Below are 7,500 nucleotides of genomic sequence, written 5' to 3' on the forward strand. Positions count from 1 at the left end.
TGACGCGGGGTGGGGTGGGTCGAGCGGGGTTTTTGGAGGAGAGGTGGGGTGCTGTGGATGGAGCGCGGTTTTTCGAGGTGGGGTGGGGGGGGGGGGGGGCGTCGTGGGGGGGTGCCCTGGGGTGGGGGGTGCGCCGTGACGCGGGGTGGGGTGGGTCGAGCGGGGTTTTTGGAGGAGAGGTGGGGTGCTGTGGAGGGAGCGCGGTTTTTCGAGGTGGGGTGCGGGGGGGCGTCGTGGGGGGGTGCGGTGGGGTGGGGGGGTGCGCCGTGTCGTGGGGGAGTGACGCGGGGTTGGGGTGGTCAAGCGGGGTTTTTGGAGGAGAGGTGGGGTGCTGTGGAGGGAGCGGGGTTTTTCGAGGTGGGGTGCGGGGGGGCGTCGTGGGGGGTGACGCGGGGTGGGGGTGGTCGAGCGGGGTTTTTGGAGGAGAGGTGGGGTGCTGTGGAGGGAGCGCGGTTTTTCGAGGTGGGGTGCGGGGGGGGGCGTCGTGGGGGGGTGCGGTGGGGTGGGGGGGTGCGCCGTGTCGTGGGGGAGTGACGCGGGGTTGGGGTGGGTCGAGCGGGGTTTTTGGAGGAGAGGTGGGGTGCTGTGGAGGGAGCGGGGTTTTTCGAGGTGGGGTGCGGGGGGGCGTCGTGGGGGGTGACGCGGGGTGGGGGTGGTCGAGCGGGGTTTTTGGAGGAGAGGTGGGGTGCTGTGGAGGGAGCGCGGTTTTTCGAGGTGGGGTGCGGGGGGGCGTCGTGGGGGGGTGCGGTGGGGTGGGGGGGTGCGCCGTGTCGTGGGGGAGTGACGCGGGGTTGGGGTGGGTCGAGCGGGGTTTTTGGAGGAGAGGTGGGGTGCTGTGGAGGGAGCGGGGTTTTTCGAGGTGGGGTGCGGGGGGGCGTCGTGGGGGGTGACGCGGGGTGGGGGTGGTCGAGCGGGGTTTTTGGAGGAGAGGTGGGGTGCTGTGGAGGGAGCGCGGTTTTTCGAGGTGGGAAGCGGGGGGGCGTCGTGGGGGGGTGCGGTGGGGTGGGGGGGTGCGCCGTGTCGTGGGGGAGTGACGCGGGGTTGGGGTGGGTCGAGCGGGGTTTTTGGAGGAGAGGTGGGGTGCTGTGGAGGGAGCGGGGTTTTTCGAGGTGGGGTGCGGGGGGGCGTCGTGGGGGGTGACGCGGGGTGGGGGTGGTCGAGCGGGGTTTTTGGAGGAGAGGTGGGGTGCTGTGGAGGGAGCGCGGTTTTTCGAGGTGGGAAGCGGGGGGGCGTCGTGGGGGGGTGCGCCGTGTCGTGGGGGGGAGACGCGGGGTGGGGTGGGTCGAGCGGGGTTTTCGGAGGCGTGGAGGGAGCGGGGTTTTTCGAGGTGGGTGCGGGGGGGGCGTTGTGGGGGGGTGCGCCGTGTCGTGGCGGGTGACGCGGGGTGGGGTGGGTCGAGCGGGGTTTTCGGAGGCGTGGCGGGGTGCTGTGGAGGGAGCGGGGTTTTTCGAGGTGGGGTGCGGGGGGGCGTCGTGGGGGGGTGCGCCGTGTCGTGGGGGGGTGACGCGGAGTGGGGTGGGTCGAGCGGGGTTTTTGGAGGAGAGGTGGGGTGCTGTGGATGGTGCGCGGTTTTTCGAGGTGGGGTGGGGGGGGGGGCGTCGTGGGGGGGTGCCCTGGGGTGGGGGGTGCGCCGTGACGCGGGGTGCGGTGGGTCGAGCGGGGTTTTTGGAGGAGAGGTGGGGTGCTGTGGAGGGAGCGCGGTTTTTCGAGGTGGGGTGCGGGGGGGCGTCGTGGGGGGGTGCGGTGGGGTGGGGGGGTGCGCCGTGTCGTGGGGGAGTGACGCGGGGTTGGGGTGGTCAAGCGGGGTTTTTGGAGGAGAGGTGGGGTGCTGTGGAGGGAGCGGGGTTTTTCGAGGTGGGGTGCGGGGGGGCGTCGTGGGGGGTGACGCGGGGTGGGGGTGGTCGAGCGGGGTTTTTGGAGGAGAGGTGGGGTGCTGTGGAGGGAGCGCGGTTTTTCGAGGTGGGGTGCGGGGGGGGGCGTCGTGGGGGGGTGCGGTGGGGTGGGGGGGTGCGCCGTGTCGTGGGGGGGTGACGCGGGGTGGGGTGGGTCGAGCGGGGTTTTTCGAGGTGGGGTGCGGGGGGGGGGGATATGCGCCGCGTCGTGGGGGGGTGCGGTGGGGTGGGGGGGTGCGCCGTGTCCTGGGGGAGTGACGCGGGGTTGGGTGGGTCGAGTGGGGTTTTTCGAGGTGGGGTGCGGGGGGGGGGGGGGGGATATGCGCCGCGTCGTGGGGGGGTGCGGTGGGGTGTGGGGGGTGTGCCGTGTCGTGGGGGGCTGACGCGAGGTGGGGTGGGTCGAGCGGGGTTTTCGGAGGCGTGGTGGGGTGGTATGGAGGGAGCGGGGTTTTTCGAGGTGGGGTGCGGGGCGGCGTCGTTGGGGGGTGCGGTGGGGTGGGGGGTGCGCCGTGTCGTGGGGGGGAGACGCGGGGTGGGGTGGGTCGAGCGGGGTTTTCGGAGGCGTGGTGGTGTGGCGTGGAGGGAGCGGGGTTTTTCGAGGTGGGGTGCGGGGGGGGGCGTCGTGGGGGGGTGCGGTGGGGTGGGGGGTGCGCCGTGTCGTGGGGGGGTGACGCGGGGTGGGGTGGGTCGAGCGCGGTTTTTCGAGGTGGGGTGCGGGGGGGGGGGGATATGCGCCGCGTCGTGGGGGGGTGCGGTGGGGTGGGGGGGTGCGCCGTGTCCTGGGGGAGTGACGCGGGGTTGGGTGGGTCGAGTGGGGTTTTTCGAGGTGGGGTGCGGGGGGGGGGGGATATGCGCCGCGTCGTGGGGGGGTGCGGTGGGGTGTGGGGGGTGTGCCGTGTCCTGGGGGGCTGACGCGAGGTGGGGTGGGTTGAGCGGGGTTTTCGGAGGCGTGGTGGGGTGGTATGGAGGGAGCGGGGTTTTTCGAGGTGGGGTGCGGGGCGGCGTCGTTGGGCTGTGCGGTGGGGTGGGGGGTGCGCCATGTCGTGGGGGGGTGACGCGGGGTGGGGTGGGTCGAGCGGGGTTTTCGGAGGCATTTGTGGTGTGGCGTGGAGGGAGCGGGGTTTTTCGAGGTGGGGTGCGGGGGGGGCGTCGTGGGGGGGTGCGGTGGGGTGGGGGGGTGTGCCGTGTCATGGGGGTGACGCGGGGTTGGGTTGGGTGGGGGAGTGACGAGGGGGGAAGGGGCGAAATTTGGAGGGGAGGGCGAATTTTTGGGGCGGGGGGGGAGGGGTGGGGTGGTGTGTGTTGAGGGGGGGGCGAAATTTCGAGGGGGGGAAGGGGAGGGGTGGTGTGGTGTGGTGTGTGTTGAGGGGGGGGGGTGGGGTGGTGTGTGTTGAGGGCGGGGGGGGGATTTTTCTGGGGGGGGGGGAGGGGTGGTGTGGTGTGGGGTGGTGTGTGTTGAGGGGGGGGGGGCGAATTTTTGGGGGGGGGGGGGGGGTGGTGGGGTGGTGTGTGTTGAGGGGTGGGCGAAATTTGGAGGGGGGGAAGGGGAGGGGTGGTGTGGTGTGTGTTGAGGGGGGGGGGGGGGATTTTTGAGAGGGGGGGGAGGGGTGGTGTGGTGTGTGTTCAGGGGGGGGGGGAAAGGGTGGGGAGGTGTGTATTGAGGGGGGGGGGCGAATTTTTGGGGGGGGGGGGAGGGGTGGTGTGTGTTGGGGCCGGGGGGTGGGGGGGCAAATTTTGGAGGGGGGGGAGGGGTGGTGTGGTGTGGTGTGTGTTGAGGGGGGTGGCCGAATTTTTGGGGGGGGGGGGGGGGGTGGGGTGGTGTGTGTTGGGGGGGTGCGAATTTTTTGGGGGCGGGGGCGGGGGAGGGGTTGGGTGGTGTGTGTTGAGGGGGGGGCGAAATTTGGAGGGGGGGAAGGGGAGGGGTGGTGTGGTGTGTGTTGAGGGGGGGGGGGGGGAGGGGTGGTGTGTGTTGAGGGGGGGGGGGTGGGGAGGGGTGGTGTGGCGTGGTGTGTGTTGAGGGGGGGGGCGAATTTTTGGGGGGGGAAGGGGCGAAATTTGGACGGGGGTGCGAATTTTTGGGGGGGGGGGAGGGGTGGGGTGGTGTGTGTTGAGGGGAAGGTGAAATTTGGAGGGGGGGAAGGGGAGGGGTGGTGTGGTGTGGTGTGGTGTGTGTTGAGGGGGGTGGCCGAATTTTTTTTGGGGGGGGGGTGGAGTGGTGTGTGTTGGGGGGGGGGGGGGGCGAATTTTTTGGGGGCGGGGGGGGGGGAGGGGTGGTGTGGTGTGTGTTGAGGGGGGGGGGGGGGAGGGGTGGTGTGGTGTGGTGTGGTGTGTGTTGGGGGGGGGGTGGGGGTGGTGTGTGTTGAGGGGGGAGGGGTGGGAAATTTTTGGGGGGGGGCGAATTTTGGAGGGGGGGGGGAGCGGTGGTGTGGTGTGGTGTGTGTTGAGGGGGGGTGGGCGAATTTTTGGGGGGGGAAGGGGCGAAATTTGGAGGGGGGGGCGAATTTTTGGGGCGGGGGGGGAGGGGTGGGGTGGTGTGTGTTGAGGGGGGGGCGAAATTTCGAGGGGGGGAAGGGGAGGGGTGGTGTGGTGTGTGTTGAGGGGGGGGGGTGGGGTGGTGTGTGTTGAGGGGGGGGGGGGGCGAATTTTGGAGGGGGGGGGAGGGGTGGTGTGGTGTGGTGTGTGTTGAGGGGGGGGGGCAATTTTTTGGGGGGGGGGGGGCAAAATTTGGAGGGGGGGGGGGGGGGGGTGGTGTGGTGTGGTGTGTGTTGAGGGGGGGGGGGGGGATTTTTGAGGGGGGGGGGGGGAGGGGTGGTGTGGTGTGTGTTGAGGGGGGGGAGGGGAATTTTTGAGGGGGGGGGGAGGGGTTGTGTGGTGTGTGTTGGGGGGGGGGGGGTGTGTTGGGGGGGGGGGGGGGAGGGGTGGTGTGGTGTGGTGTGTGTTGAGGGGGGGGGGGGATTTTTGAGGGGGGGGGAGGGGTGGTGTGGTGTTTGTTGAGGGGGGGGGGGGTGGGGAGGTGTGTATTGAGGGGGGGGGGCGCAAATTTTGGAGGGGGGGAGGGGGTGTGTGGTGTGGTGTGTGTTGAGGGGGGTGGCCGAATTTTTGGGGGGGGGGTGGGGTGGTGTGTGTTGGGGGGGGGGCGAATTTTTTGGGGGCGGGGGGGGGAGGGGTGGGGTGGTGTGTGTTGAGGGGGGGGCGAAATTTGGAGGGGGGGAAGGGGAGGGGTGGTGTGGTGTGTGTTGAGGGGGGGGGATTTTTGAGGGGGGGGGAGGGGTGGTGTGGTGTGGTGTGTGTTGAGGGGGGGGGGGGGGATTTTTGAGGGGGGGGAGGCGTGGTGTGGGGTGATGTGGTGTGGTGTGTGTTGAGGGGGGGGGGCGAATTTTTGGGGGGGGAAGGGGCGAAATTTGGACCGGGGGGGGCGAATTTTTTGGGGGGGGCGGGAGGGGTGGGGTGGTGTGTGTTGAGGGGAAGGCGAAATTTGGAGGGGGGAAGGGGAGGGTTGGTGTGGTGTGGTGTGGTGTGTGTTGAGGGGGGGGGGGGCGAATTTTGGAGGGGGGGGGGGGAGGGGTGGTGTGTGTTGAGGGGGGGGGCCAATTTTTTGGGGGGGGGGGGCAAAATTTGGAGGGGGGGGGGGAGGGGTGGTGTGGTGTGGTGTGTGTTGGGGGGGGGGGGGGAGGGGTGGTGTTTTGTGAGTTGAGGGGGGGGGGGATTTTTGAGGGGGGGGGGAGGGGTGGTGTGGTGTGTGTTGAGGGGGGGGGGATGTGGTGGTGTGTGTTGAGGGGGGGGGGGGGGGGGGGGAATTTTTGGGGGGGGGGGAAATTTTCGGGGGGGGGGGAGGGGAGGTGTGGGGTGGTGTGTGTTGAGGGGGGTGGGGGGCGAATTTTGGAGGGGGGGGAGGGGTGGTGTGGTGTGGTGTGTGTTGAGGGGGGGGCCAATTTTTTGGGGGGGGGGGGGGGGGGCAAAATTTGGAGGGGGGGGGGGAGGGGTGGTGTTTTGTGTGTTGAGGGGGGGGGGGGGAATTTTTGAGGGGGGGGAGGGGTGGTGAGGTGTGTGTTGGGGGGGGGGGGGGGTGGGGTGGTGTGTGTTGGGGGGGGGGGGGATTTTTGGGGGGGGGGAGGGGTGGTGTGGGGTGGTGTGTGTTGAGGGGGGTGGGGGGGGGAGGGGTGGTGTGGTGTGGTGTGTGTTGAGGGGGGGGGGGGGAGGGGCGAATTTTTGGGGGGGAGAAGGGGCGAAATTTGGAGGGGGGGGGGAGGGGTGGGGTGGTGTGTGTTGAGGGGGGGGCGAAATTTGGAGGGGGGGAAGGGGAGGGGTGGTGTGGTGTGGTGTGGTGTGTGTTGAGGGAGGGGGGGGGAAGGGTGGGGAGGTGTGTATTGAGGGGAGGGGGGGGGGGGGGGGGCGAATTTTTGGGGGGGGGGGGGAGGGGTGGTGTGTGTTGGGGGCGGGGGGAAGGGTGGGGAGGTGTGTATTGAGGGGGGGGGGGGGGCGAATTTTGGGGGGGGGGGGGGGAGGGGTGGTGTGGTGTGGTGTGGTGTGTGTTGAGGGGGGTGGCCGAATTTTTTGGGGGGGAGGGGTGGTGTGGTGTGTGTTGAGGGGGGGGGGTGGGGTGGTGTGTGTTGAGGGGGGGGGGGGGAGGGGTGGTGTGGTGTGGTGTGTGTTGAGGGGGGTGGCCGAATTTTTTTGGGGGGGGTGGGTGGAGTGGTGTGTGTTGGGGGGGGGGGGGGGGGGCGAATTTTTTGGGGGCGGGGGGGGGGGAGGGGTGGTGTGGTGTGTGTTGAGGGGGGGGGGAAGGGGTGGTGTGGTGTGTGTTGGGGGGGGGGGGTGGGGTGGTGTGTGTTGAGGGGGGAGGGGTGGGAAATTTTTGGGGGGGGGGGGCGAATTTTGGAGGGGGGGGGGAGCGGTGGTGTGGTGTGGTGTGTGTTGAGGGGGGGGGCGAATTTTTGGGGGGGGAAGGGGCGAAATTTGGAGGGGGGGCGAATTTTTGGGGCGGGGGGGGAGGGGTGGGGTGGTGTGTGTTGAGGGGGGGGCGAAATTTCGAGGGGGGGAAGGGGAGGGGTGGTGTGGTGTGTGTTGAGGGGGGGGGGGGATTTTTGAGGGGGGGGGGGAGGGGTGGTGTGGTGTGTGTTGAGGGGTGGGGTGGGGTGGTGTGTGTTTAGGGGGGGGGGGGGGGGGCGAATTTTGGAGGGGGGGGAGGGGTGATGTGGTGTGGTGTGTGTTGAGGGGGTGGGCCAATTTTTTTGGGGGGGGGGGCAAAATTTGGAGGGGGGGGGGAGGGGTGGTATTTTGTGTGTTGAGGGGGGGGGGGGATTTTTGAGGGGGGGGGAGGGGTGGTGTGGTGTGTGTTGAGGGGGGGGGGATATGGTGGTGTGTGTTGAGGGGGGGGGGGAAATTTTTGAGGGGGGGGGAAAATTTTTTGGGGGGGGGGGAGGGGAGGTGTGGGGTGGTGTGTGTTGAGGGGGGTGGGGGGTGAATTTTGGAGGGGGGGGGAGGGGTGGTGTGGTGTGGTGTGTGTTGAGGGGGGGGCCAATTTTTTGGGGGGGGGGGGGGGCAAAATTTGGAGGGGGGGGGAGGGGTGGTGTGGTGTGGTGTGTTTTGAGGGGGGGGGGGGGAGGGG

The sequence above is a fragment of the Lygodium microphyllum genome, chromosome 16, assembly GCF_053477565.2.
Source record: "Lygodium microphyllum isolate KBCC chromosome 16, Lygodium_microphyllum_v1.1.10, whole genome shotgun sequence".
Classification (NCBI taxonomy): Eukaryota; Viridiplantae; Streptophyta; class Polypodiopsida; order Schizaeales; family Lygodiaceae; genus Lygodium; species Lygodium microphyllum.